The following is a 14,488-nucleotide window of genomic DNA, read 5'->3' on the forward strand; positions in this document are numbered from 1 at the left end:
CCAGGCAGGATACGCCCACATTTTCGAGAGATGGATAGAGAACAAGCTAAAAAGAAAGTGATTTTTTGTACAATCAGAGGCCATAATTCAGGAAGTTACGGTCCGATATGCGCGAATATCAAAAGGAACCGAGATCTTTGGGTTACAAACTTACATTTCAAGTTTCAACAAAATCGGATATTTTTACGCTATTTGAGAACGAACGACAGCCATTTTGTCTGTCAATTTTGGGCCGATTTTCACGAAATTCGAACTCAGCCGTCCTTAGGGTGTAACGGTGATAAAATAATAAGTTTTTTTAAATCGGATAAAAATTATGACCTCTATAGGGTCCACAAGCTAAAAACACAATTTTTTTATACAATCAGGGTCCATAATTCTCGAAGTTACGCTCCGATATGCCCGAATATCGAAAGGAACTGAGATCTTTGGGTTATAAACTTACATTTCAAGTTTCATCAAAATAGGATTAAAATTGAGACCTCTATAGGGTCCACAAGCTTGATATACCATATTTTTTACGCTATTTGAGAACGAAGGGCGACCATTTTTTCTTTCAGTTTTGGGCCGATTTTCACGAAATCCGAACTCAGCTGTCCTTAGGGTGTAACAGTGATATAATACAGGGTTTTTTTAAATCGGATAAAAATTATGACTTCTAGTTCTATAGGGTCCACAAGCTAAAAACGTGATTTTTTGTACAATCAGGGGCCATAATTCAGGAAGTTACAGTCCGATATGCGCAAATATTGAAAGGAACCGAGATCTTTGGGTTATAAACTTACATTTCAAGTTTCAACCAAATCGGATAAAAATTGTGACCTCTATAGGGTCCACAAGCTAAAAATGTGATTTTTCGCACAAACAGGGGCCATAATCCATGAAGTTTCGATCCGATACATGCCAATATCGAAAACAGCCGAGATCTTTTGGGGATAAACCTATATTTCAAGTTTCGTCGAAATCGTATCAGAATTGTGACCTGTAGAGAGTCCACAAACAATTGTGGACGGACGGCATGATACGTCCACATGAAAATGTGGGCGTATAAAAACTAGCGGTTAGCCGTCCGTACTGTAACTGTGTCCACATGAAACTTCCTACTTTCAATAGTAGGGTGCCCCGTGGCAAAAACTTTTCCCTACTAAAAGTTGTACTCGACACGTTGAATGTGCACGCTTCAGTGACGAAACTCTAATTGATTTCAGACGAGTCTCTGGCTCTCTTTGTGTCTATAAATAGCCACAGCACGTGAAATTCTCAAAACTTGTAATAACTATAACAGACGTACAAAATCTATTGTTGACGATTCTGAATAGCAGTAATATTTAGCTTTTTGGTTATTACTGCAGCTTTAGAAATTACGCTCGTTTTATTTTTTAAATTGCTTTATCATTAACTAGACCGTTAGCAGTGGCATCTTTTGGTTTAGTACAAATAATATCTCTGAATAACGCGGGTTGGGCAGGAAAATGATACTAGCAGTAGTTTCATTTCACTTTTACAAGGTTCTTAAAACAATTGTTGTGTCGCCCACAGGGCGTTATTTCTAAATTCAATTTCTTGTTCTAGCTTTCTGTCATGTTTCGTAAAAAAAGTAGTCTTGATTATCCCGGCCTGTCAATCAGACGGAGAATGGTCGGTAGACTGGTTAAGTGAGACTAATTTCAAAACAAGGGCACGTAACCTATTTTTTGCTCATAAGTGGAGGCAGACCACCATTAAATTTCATCATCTCGGTACCCACGAATTGTAGTTCGTCTATTTATAGCAATTCTCTCTCTCTCATTTCTCCCCTTTTGCATGCCCATTTGTGTTGATTTTTTGGTCTAGAATGGACGAAGAGGGTTTGAATTAACATTTTCTGCCAGGTTTTGGTAAATATTCATGATTTTGAGGCGGAAGGATAAGAGGGTTATCAGGTTAGCTACGGCGATATGTACGGCAACTAGTTACATGTTTTTAGTATGCTTCTTCAAGTTTGTGTATCTCAAAATTTTGGTGGTCAACCTCATACAAATTTTAGTGCAAAGACATGACCATTTGTTCCTCTGTCTGTAGTGAAAAGTATTCAGCCCAACGAAAATTTGGGGAAAAGTTGGAGGTGGGCAAAGAGGCCAGAATTAACATTGAATAATTGAAGTCAATGGGGAAATTAATGGTGGTCTGCCTCCAAGTGTCTGGATGTCATGATGGACGACACTCCGAACCATTATTCAGTGTATTATTTACAGATGGTTAAATGGTCATTTAGTGACCATAATTGTGCGAAACTGATTTAAAGCTTAGTAAATATATATAAGTATTATGGTGTAATTGTCGAGATATTTGGAGATATTTATTTATGGTGGGGCAGCCTACTATTGTCAATAGTCTTTGGGTTAGGAATAGGCCATAGGGTTAGGAATAGGGTTAGGATCAGATTTAAGATTAAAACCTATAACACAAAAATGGGAGTTACATCTAACATAAATGGTAGCCGAGAATCTGAAAGGACTTACAAGATGTAGATTGACAACAAAAAGTCCCTGTGGCTCAGAATAATCTGACTAAAATAAAATATTCCGCGAAATGAAAAACAGTCACTTCCCGCGCTAACTACTAAAAAAAACATAACAAAAAACCTGCATTTCATACCAACGAAACGAAATCTAGTTCTTCGTATTATCTATAACTGTAACCACGATAAGAAATAATAAGTAAATAGTTAAATAATCAGCTATTTTACGGGATGACTTCTGTTGAACAAAAGGACGTTGGCAAATAGTAAATTAAACAGACTACTAATTTCCCAATAATAATTCGTTCCATCAGCATTACAGAGAATAAATTTGGCGGTAGCACGATTTACCCAAATTCACCGGGAGTATGGAAGGGTATCGCTGCCAATATTAAATGCTCTGCGACAATGTTGTTTCCATTGATTATATGTAAAAAGTACAATGTACAAATGAAATGATGAAAGGAAATGGGGTTTAACGTCCTTCTGTTCTGCTCCTAACCTGGGCTAATGAAGACGGGCATACGCCATACAGTGTGCTATGAGGGAAATTTTGCCCTGTCAGCGGCGCTACGGCCTACTCTTATATCGAATTCCAACTGTCAAGGGATCTTTTACGTGAACACCAGTGTTTACACGGGACCTCGGTTTTTCGTCCCATCCGAACGACTAGACAGCTGTTCTTGTCAGGCCCTCTGTCCTGCATCACTGACAAGGGGAAACCACGTCGGGATGAACTTTCTCCCTCAATGCAGGGATCGAACACCCGACCTCCAGGATAAACAATGTACAAAGTCCTAATACCGATAATGATCAAGTCAAAATACCTCTAAGACAAGAGTTAAATGTAAAACGTCAAATGTTAAGTGTTAAATGACAAATGTTTTGTGAGAAAATGCTTTTTTGACGTGTCTACATTTTACATTTCTCTCATTACATTTTACATTTGCGCTCTGCCACACCCCATTTGTCCTTCGTGCTTTCTACATAGGCCCTAGCAACTTTCGCACAGCATCAACTTCCATATGCAAATGTAGGATTATTACCACAGAGTCTGTGATATTACTACTGCCACTGGAGTTGAAGTCGGCGCCATTTTTGTTTTAGTTGTTTGCCGCTTGAGTTGCTGTGCCGTGTTATTCACACTTCAAATCAAGTTATTTTCATATTAAACGTTCATTAAGTCGATATTTATATGTCCCCTGTGCGTCAAGACGTACTTACATGTTTTATCCAAAGTTACATTATCTATAGGTCTTTTTGGTAAAAAGTTTACAGACTCATTTTTTCCGCCCGCACGGATCGGCGCATGTGCATATATGCAAGAGCTAAATCTGCCTAATTGCAGGTAGGCCTAATTCTTTAGGCCTGAAATGTTATCTAAATTATTAATTAGACACTAATCAACTTATCCAGACTGTAATCAACTCTCGACTAGGATACTGTTTGCTGCTCAACTTTCCTTTGTGATTCCATCATGAAATGGATAATTGAGACTATGTCTTTTATTGCACTGACTTAAGTAATGATGATCGACGCTCGGCCGAAAATTCAATCGCTAAATTCTTGGTTCAGAGTGGATCAATTTGACCTAAATTTTCAGCAAATTCCTGTTACATTATTTAGTTTTTAACAATTATAGTGAAAACTGTCAGCTCTTTATCTAACCTCCCATAATGTATCCTTTTAGAAAATAACATTTTAAGACATTTTAATGCAAAGTATATATATAATAGACGAAAACCTCAAAAAACTATTCCCGCTTACTGAGCACGCAGAAAGGGGTACGCCCATTTTGATACAGAGTGGTCGTACCCTTTATTTATTAAACCCACGAATCTTGCCTCGAATCCGGGTGCCTGTACCCTCGCGATGATATTACTCAATACGCCAAGATAGAAAGTTAATGAAATTGTGCTATTCATACCTTATGCATCTGTCCATTTGATGAAATAAAGATCTTGGAGTCACTAAAGTTATTGTGTGCACAGTGCACCTACCTTAACCCAATTCGCCATATTTTTAGTATGTTTACGGTAATATATCTCAAAAAGCCAACATAGAAGACTTTTGGAACTTTGTACTCTAGTTTTTTTTTCACCCCTTGCTGGTTTCGATGCCTCTTGGTGCAAAATGGACGTACCCTTTTTTGCGTGCTCAGTTTGCCCAGTGTGCAATATTTTAGTATATTTACAGTAATAGTTTTTTGGGGTTTTTTGCATGTGTATTATATATACTTTGCATTAATATGTCTTAAATGATATTTTCTAATACGAAGGTAGCAATTATTTTCGTGATAATTATAATAGGTTTTTATTGGAGTAGGAATGTTTCATTTCGAAATTCGAATCCTGGTCTACGGGTGAGAGATTCCGCTCGGTAGACAACATTATCCAATGTCATTACAATCAAAAGTCTCAAATTTATCTGACAATATTCTAGAAAGAACATCCAGCTGAACTTTAATATCGTGAATTGAACGCAGATATTTGAATTTATGACATAATTTTTTAATTCTACTGTGAGAATCTGATAAAATTTCCTCAACCATTGCTGTCTGCTTTACTTTCCCAGTGTCATCGAAAGTTATCTTTTCTTCTTTGGAGCATTCATTTTAACAATTTTACATGTAACCCGATGACCTTTGACCCCAAGAACTCACGATTTGTTAAAAGACAAAAGACAAATGTCAACTGACAAAGTTACTTTGTTGAAGTGTATATGTGAATAAGTTGTGTTGTTTGTAACCTTAGTGTATTTTTTTTCAAAATGCATTTGTAATTTGACTTTAACATTAACAGCATTATATATTTTTATAACAACATTTGTATTTTGCATCTTATGTTTTAGGTACTTTCTATGATGTATGATAACACTTTTAACATACATTTAGTTTTGGCCCTTACAGTGGCTAAGTCGCTTATATTTGTGACCAAGAAATTGACACAAATGGGTCACAACGCATACAATAATGTAATATGAATGTATATAAATTGATTTACATTCAATCGTTTCTGTTTTTACTGTAATTTCTAATCAGTTAGGTTCGGCGAAATACGCCAGTATTCTCCATCGAATTTCAATCTCTAGCGACTGGTTATTCCAGCCTACGCCAATAGTATTTATTGGGCATGCTCTCCAGATAAGAATATAGCGTCTCCATTTGACATGACCCGTGGAATATGCCTAGCCTCGTTTTTCGAGTCCCTTATTATAAATAGCGCTGAAACGTATTATGGTACACGAATCGTTTATTTTGTCTTAAATATTGGATACCAAAAGGCCATCTTTATGATCTTTTCCCGGTAAGATCCCAACATCAATGCTGATTTAAACCGACAAATAAATCGTGTTTTCAATGTCGAAGATTTTGGATGATATTGAGTTAGAGACTTAGCTACTTTAAATTCCGCCATAATATTTTAGCCTATTATTTACCATGGTCTCAAGTGTTTTACACAACGTAGAGGTCAAACTTATCGGCCTGTAAGAACCGGTCTCATTTTTATCTTTTAATCGTTTAATCAACAGGATTATCGTTGCTGTTTCCAGCTTGTATGAATTTTTCCTTCTGACCATGATTGATTGAATAATTCAAGATGTAAATTACGTAATGCCCCTGAGAGTTTTCTTAACATGCTATATTTTATTTGATCTTCGTCAGCCGCCGAGTCAATTTTGCCACTTAAATTAAACCTCATACACCTCGCAGCGTTTCGTTTGATTAGAGCTAATCCCACTACTCACTGCTGTAAAGAAAGCAAATTCTTGTTCCAAATTATGACTGGTCAATAGTCCGATTAACAACCAATAGCTAACTGCGTAACAATGTCATTACGCTTTAAACAGAGCTCCAAATTGGACAAAATATGTTTACATAACGTTACGTCATGAGTTACGATTTTATTATGCCCAATTAACCAGTGCATAGCAGAATATTGCAGAAAAAACTAATTGTGTGACAAACGAGGCTATCAATAAACAATACTGTTTTGAGACGAACAACACTTTCACCGTTTTTAATACCTTAAATGACTGTCCAAAGTTTTAGAGAAGACCCCAGATTAAACGAAGGCTGCCATGTTGCTGTGCTTGGGGATAGATTTGATTGAACGGGAAGAATAGACACACTCCCGCAAAAGCGCAAGTATTAGAAGCTAATGCTGCCACTGCCTCCTGATGTATAGATCTTCTTTACGGAACAGTCCTGGGGGTAGGGTTGGACTTGGTCTCAGATGAAGCAAATCATTCGGTGTGAGTGGGTTCTCATCACTAGCACTGTCACTTACTCTTGTAACTGGACGATTATTTAAAATCAATAACGTGGGAATTTAGCTGCGAGCTGTGACCAAGTGGTATCAAACCTCCGAAATATTGCTTAAAATGAGTTCATTTAACTTTTCTACACAAAATATAATTAGAAAGGAACATATTTACAATTAAAAAGAACTGAACCGAAATGAAATGAAATGAAATGGGGTTTAACGTCCTACTGTTCTACTCCTATACTGGGCTAATGAAGACGGAAGAACTGAACTCGTGTACCTGAACATGGCGATTAAGGGTAACTATCATCAGTCGATCCAGATAAGAAATATTCTAAGGCCCCTTGAAGTGTACTCAAAAATATTTGATATGCTAACGGAGATAGATGTACCCCGTCCTCCGCAGATTTTATCACGGCAGATGTCTGGATATCTGATATAACGACCACCATGTTTTATAATGTATCTGGAGGATGAACTATTAATGCGCTTTCTAGAAGTGTCCATAACATGACCATTAGACGAACAACGCCAACGTAGGCGAGGCAAAATTTGTGACCAGATTAAAGTTGTGTTTTGCAATTTGGTGTCTATATTATTTGCCAATGTATCTTTTATTTCATTCCGAAGGAAGCCGCCTTTAGTTTTGCCAATATCGTTCCCAGAAACATGCAAGACCAAGTAGCTTAAGACGGGTTTTCATATTTTAACATAATGTCAATTAAGTCAGGTAGATCTTTTCAGTGCATACCACGACGAGACTGCCAACAAATTTCCACATTTTGTCGTTTAAGGCCTAAACTAGTTCCACCAGGCCGTGATCTAGACGCGATAAATGCATCCCTTATAATCGTCTAACCAACGATCCAGACTGAAGTCAACGCTGAAAGCACGATGTAAGAAAGCATAATTAGTATTTAATTATGAACGTATATAAGCTGTATAAGCTTTTGATTTCCAACGCCCTAGAATTGATACCATCGAAATGAGTAAAGAGAATCTCGGAACCGGGGGGGGGGGGGCGCAGGACGTTGATCAGTATATGAGGAAAACAAAGAAAGACACAGGGCATGTAGGATCTCCCCTCTTTCTGTTTAGAGTAATTGAGAACAATTATAATAGCATCGGGGGAAAAGGATATGTCTGTTAGCTTTCAATAATGTCTTTGTGATTTTCCTTTTTTATAGGTTAATTCCCCTACCCTAAAACAGTGATGGAATGCAACAGAAAATGCCGCAGAGAATAAAAACCTCTCAAACGTTGAGGAACAGACCATGCGTAATGAAGAAATAATGTCCGATAGTAAGTCTTTTAATAGGTAAACGGGTATCCCTGGACACCCCTTTTGTCCTATTATAGCCTCCCAAGACTTTCTTTATCAGAAATGAAGTTGTAGGGTCGTCCAAATTATTAATTTTACTATAAAATCCCAACCCCTATACGTAGCATTTGGCTGTTGAGTTGGATACACCCAAACGAAACAAGTAAACTTTAAAGGAAGCTATTTCTTGAACAGTCATAGACCAGGAATATTCAATACCACAGTTATAGGTGTTTAATGTATTATAAGCAACCGAATTTTTTAAGAGTTGGTCAATTCCACTTTTGAAATTGCCTCCAGAAAAGAAACTGGAATAGGATCTGGAAATTTGCGTGCAATTGGAACCAATTCTCGGAAGAGCTGTTCCTGAAAACGTGAAAGACTATCAGTTATGTTATTCTTAGAGGACTCGATGTACTTTGCCTTAACTTGAATATTGTTAATAGGGAGTTGTGGGGATTTCGATGACTGTTTATTGATGATTGACACAAGCGCGGAATTATCAATGTTTAATATGACACAGTTCTGTTTTAGATACATTTTCTAAGTCAGGAATGCCAACACAGCCGGAATCAGGTCTAAAAATGTCATATCCCGAATTAAGTCCTTGTTTGACCAACTGACAGGCCAGCTAAATTGGATTCAGCGACCATCAAAGTATGCCCCACCACCCAATTCTTTATTTCCAGAACTATCGGTAAATAACTGTAGCTTGTTGTTTGACAACCATTTTTAGTGCGAAATACAGTTAATTCCATTAAAGTTTTCAAGAAATAATTGCCAGATCTGACAGTCCCCTCGAAGGGCACGGGTTACCCTGATTGTTAAATTGTTTTGGGTTTTTAGTCTTAAAAAGCAGCAATAACGTCATAAAACATCTGAGGAAGGTCCGAGAACATGGGATGGCTCTGGCACAAAAATACATCAAACCAGTAACCGATTCTAAATCTGCCAATTTTACATCGCATTTCGACAAAACTTAGTAAGCTTATCGTCAGGGATTTTTACCTCTAACGTACTGGTGTCAATATCAAGACCCAGAAAAGTAAGTTGGGTTGTGGGATCTACAGTCTTTTCCTCCGCTAGAGGAACCCCAAGAGAGTAACAACTATCAGCGAAATAGCTCATTAAAGTTTGACAGTCGCTAAAATTAGATGGACCTGCAAATAGGAAGTCTTCCATGTAATGATCTACGGATTCAAGGCCAGACTTAACTACCAATACCCACTGAAGGAAACTGGAAATTCTTTCGAAAAGGGCACAGGATAATGACATTTGTCGATTAAATAAAATCCACGAAAATATATGCCAAGTAGGTCAAAATCACCTGTGAAAATAGGTAATAAACGAAAAGCAGACTTAATATCCATTTTTCCCCAAAATGCAGCCTTGCCCAAAGTTCACCACACTGCTATCTTCAGGGTCAATAAAATCGTTTATACTACTATCACCCAACGTTCGGGGCTATTCTGCGTTCGAATATGCACCCAGGTGATACATATGTAATACATATGGACAATTTGTAGATGTGGATGAGCTAGGATTGGGGGTGTATAGCTCATTCACAGAGAAGTATTCTGGCGAAGGCGGTCACTGTTCATTAGAAGTCCAAGTCGAAATCTGTTTCAATATTTCTTTATATACAGTTAAATAATTACAATAATTACAATATTTACAAGATCATATTAGGGTTACTAAGCGTCTTAACCTATCTCCTATCTTATCTGATCTCCTGTATATTTTTCTATCTTTTTCATGTTTTCCATCTATCTGTATATTTTCTATCTCTGTATATTTTTCATCTATCTGCCTTGTATGTTTTTCCTTCTGTCTGTCTCTTGTCTGTATGTAGGGGTATTTTAAAGCAACTAATTTGCATACAGACAAAAGGACATCATTTCAACAAATCAGATGATAGATAAAATTAGGGGTAAAAATATATTGTAACCAATAAATGAAAAGGTTAAAATGATATAGATATAAATAAATTTCATTGGTTTAAGTTTCGTTTCATAATAAATAGAATGTTAAAAAGCTTTAAGTCATAAATAAAAGTAAAAGCTTTGACACTTGATTGGCACTGATGTGACTATTGTTAATTCTCTAACTCTTTGCTTAAGGCATCAAAGATTATAACACATTCAGGACTAATCAAGCAGTAAAGACAGACAGACTGGTAATATAAAGTCAGCAATATTGATGAATATAAAATTAAGAAATAATTTATCCATTCTTTAAATAAAATTTGAAAAGGAAATTAAATTTAATATCACTATTCGGTGATAAATGCCCCCGGCCTGTAAAATTCATGCGTCCTCGCATGATATATATACTACTATATACTTGATGAAAAAAATTAATAATTACAAAAAAAACATATGCTTATAATCAAATATTTGTATAAAATTTTGTATCACAATATCTTGAGTAAATTATGCTGTTATATGATTATACAGGCTAAAGTCACTTAGGTAATCCTTTGTTGTCGCCTTATGTATAATACATTGTTGTCACATACATAAATATCACTTGCAATAATTATGAAAAAAAAGTGTTTTAGGAATTTAAAATTCTAAATGCAATGATTTTCAGTCAGAAATGGAACTGAATATAAAGATAAATGAAATTTAAAAAGTTAATGGTAATTAAGAGTCACATAAGAACATATAAGCACTATGATGAAGAAAGTTTCTGCACTTTTTAAAGTCTGCACACCGGAATATTTATTATTTGTGGAAATAATTGATCGTTTCAAATGCAGAACACATACACATTAGATATTACCATTATATAAACATAACTATAATGATTCCACCGCACTTATATACACACAAATTTAATCAGGAACACACTTTCAATCTTTAGCAATTTCTGGAACTTAATTTACTGGATCACGGATTACGATTGTAAGGTCCACCACATTCATCTTATTGATCTAGCACATTTTGTTGTCTGGATACCTTGAAGTTTATCTGGTGATGAACCATGTGGTGGTACTTCTTCTTCTTGACATTGGAGAAATCTCACTTGGTTTGACAAAGTCAACCTTGTCCAGGATTGAAGATATCAGCTTCAAGCTTCTTTGGTCCAGTCTGTTATCAGAGATGTTGCTCAACAAGATTAAACCTGAAATATCTCTCGACCATCTCATATAATAACATTCAATGTGTGACAATAAATCAATTATATTAAATAATTTTGAATCAAAAGAATGTGGTCATTCCCTGTACTCAACCTGACTAAAATGTAATACCAGTCTCACTTTCCGTTCCAAATATAATCGTGTATGTCTTCAACACTGTCAAATTGTCAAGACTGTGCAAAGGCTCAGAAGATACTTTATTCTTTTATTCCTTATTTCATATAGTATTATTCAATATTTCGGTTATTACTATGATCATTTCTTATTCCTATATGATCATTTCTTATTCTTATATGATCTAATTTATTTTCCTATCCATTCTCATATATTATTTATCATCTAATATATTGTCACATGTTATCAATTCTTTTATTTAATTTCATGTTATAATTATTAATCAAAAAAAAATGGGGGGGTATATTTCACGAAATGTGAAAAAAGAAACCAATTTATATTTATATATATACATATCATTCAATATAATAATCATATTCAGAACTTCTATTTCCTATTAGATGAAAAACATAATAGTTTTGCTATTATCTTATGTTTACAATTTAATTACGTAAAAGAACTAGGTCTATGTGGTCTAATCAAACTTTCTTAAAGTTTGAAAAATGCTTTGCATACTGATCGTCAACAATATGGCACAGCGTTGGAATGTCAGTCAAAAATGGATGGCCAGTCCACCTTGCCTAACAAACCTGATTATAGCAATTAACAATAATTTTAAAAATAATTTAGACACACAGACCTTTTTCTTTTTTTAATGTGAAAGGTACTTTAATGTAATTATTTCAATGTGGAAATTATAAGAGCTGTCAAATTTCAGTCGCTTTTTACGACACGCAATTCAACTAACGTTGGGCCTACTCTTGTCCCCGGTCCCACAGGGGAAACAAAGTCACTATATTTATTTATTTATTATTTTTTTTTATGCAATGGATCTGTTCTAATTATGTACTGTGCAATGCAGTTAAAGTCTGTGTAACTGCCTTGTGTACTGATATAATCAACGCTTTAAAAGCTGCTGCGGAAACTGCTTTATTGTATTGTACATGTTTATAAAGATCATTAGCAAAATAATCACAATAGTCGGCTAGATCAGATATTCCCTTGTCATTGATGTTGCAGCGATTGTCACAGTGTTCTGATAGTCTGTTTATTTCTCTCCAATTATGGTCTATTGTTTCATCTATTTTTCCAAAAATCTGGCGTCTCTGTTCATGACAAACATATTGTCCCCCTTCTATACGACGCTTTAATCCTTTATCCATTTGCATCATTTTTCTTTCAAGGTCTGTCTTCATGCTTCTCATATCACACAACATTTTAATGTTGGTGTTGAGTTTGAAGTCAGCTATCATTTTTTCTAAATCTTGTTTGGTGTCTTGCTGATGTTTTATCATGTTCACATTTGCTAAATTTGTCGATTTCTGTGATTTGGTGATATCTTCATCCTTCTTGACAAAAAATTTATGGTTCCTGAGAGGGCGCTTGCGTTTCTTTCCAGCCTCACTTCTCGTAATGTGGAACTCCTCGCGCAATTTCTCAGGTATTTGTTCTGTAAACTGCCATTGTGTGGACCCATCAATCAGTTTGATTAGATATGACTTTCGACCCTGGTATCTTGCTGTTTTAATGATTTTTACAATCTGTGCTTCAGGCAACATTTTTGGTTTCAACACTTGAGATTGTGTTTGTTGCTGTGAATGAGATTGTAAAGCATCATCAGTAGTTTCGTCAGTAGATTTCTGTTCTGCATCTTGTTCCTCTTCAAGTTCTTCTGGATTTAATTCCCCTTCGGACCCAGTAGGGAGATTTGTTGGGCGTGTTGCAGGGTCAAAATATTTCTTTAAACGATTAGCATTTGTGAGGTATTTCAGAGGTTTGTCATCAGAACATCTTCTAAGTTGGTAGGTGTATTTTGGTCCAAGGTCTACAATGTAGTAAGGTCCGAGCCACTTCTTGCAAAGTTTCGGTGCTAATCCTACCTTGAATTTTGAACAAAACAACCATACCTTTGTTGCCTTTTCAAAGCTTGGTTCTTCCGATTTCTTATCATGCTGACCTTTGTATTTTTGTTGAGCCCTTTCCATATTCTCTGCAGCAATTTTTCTGGTGATTTCTAGTTGCTCAATGACTTTCGTTAGGTAGTCTTTACTTGATCTTGGTAGAGTTTCTTTGGGTATTAACTGTGAATCAAGTGGAACCCGCATTTCTTTCCCAAAAAGCATTGCAAATGGTGAGGAACCAGTGGATTGTGTGGCTGGACTTAGTCTGTAAAATTGGCCAGTTGGTATGGTTCTCATCGCAATACATACGTAATGACTGAATAATGAAGGAATTCATTCGCTCACATGCTGCATTGGTCTGAGGATGGTATGGTGTGGTATGGGTTCGCTTGACCTGAAACAATTCTGAAAGTGCCTTGACCAATGATGACATGAAATTTTGACCGAGATCGGAGCAGAGTGACTTAGGAGCTCCATACCTGGTAAATATTTCTTTGTACAGTACATTAGCAATTTCAGGAGCCTGCTGTGTCTTTAAAGGAAATGCTTCGGGCCATTTGCTAGTACTTTCAGCAAGTAATAGAACATATTTATAGCCATCTGGTGTTGGGGTTAACTGTAATACATCCATATGCCATCTACTGAAAATCTCGTTAACAAGTAGAGGATTGAGTGGAGTTTTCTTTCCATGGAAGTTTCTCTTACATCTTTGGCAATCTTCACAGGTCTTGACATACTGATGAATATCATTGAGCATATTGCACCAGTAGTACTTCATTCTGATGGTTTCAAATAATCTCTCTTGGCCTTGATGACATCCACCAAAATTTGAGTCATGGTATGCAATTAAGACATCATTTTGAAGTGCTTTTGGTACTGCCAGTAATTTTCGAAATCTTTCCTCCTTGTTCGGGCCTTTGTGTTTTAGTTTGTGCATATAGAACAAGATTCCATCTTCTAATTACTTTCTTTAAAGATTATGATATCAGATAGATCTTCACAATTACGTTGCAAGTGGCATAAAATTGGATCATTTCAAATTGTGCAAGAATTGTGATTACCTTGATCATCCGGAACATCAGCTTCATCCATGGCTGCAGCAACAAGTGGAAGAGTGCATGAGTAATGCGGTCTGTCTCATACTCGAATGTGTAGATTGTTTCTGGCTTTTTCTCCTGACAGCAATAGACTGGCTGATCATCAAGGAACTTATTTGGATTGTCTGATGGGGGGGTAGATTCTTCT

At 36.1% G+C, this 14,488-nt stretch overlaps 1 protein-coding gene across 2 annotated transcripts in view; it reads right to left on the reverse strand.

Moving 5' to 3' along the window:
* Positions 1 to 2,597, reverse strand: part of LOC130013266 (DNA polymerase delta catalytic subunit-like) — a 281,681-nt gene extending 279,084 nt beyond the window's left edge. For both annotated transcript variants that reach the window (XM_056102083.1, XM_056102082.1), the window contains exon 1: positions 2,502 to 2,597. The gene's annotated coding sequence lies outside the window, so the exon portion shown is untranslated. The remainder of the gene's footprint in view (positions 1 to 2,501) is intronic.
* Between the last annotated feature and the right edge of the window lie 11,891 nt (positions 2,598 to 14,488).

Source organism: Patella vulgata, chromosome 6, assembly GCF_932274485.2.
Source record: "Patella vulgata chromosome 6, xgPatVulg1.2, whole genome shotgun sequence".
NCBI lineage: Eukaryota > Metazoa > Mollusca > Gastropoda > Patellidae > Patella > Patella vulgata.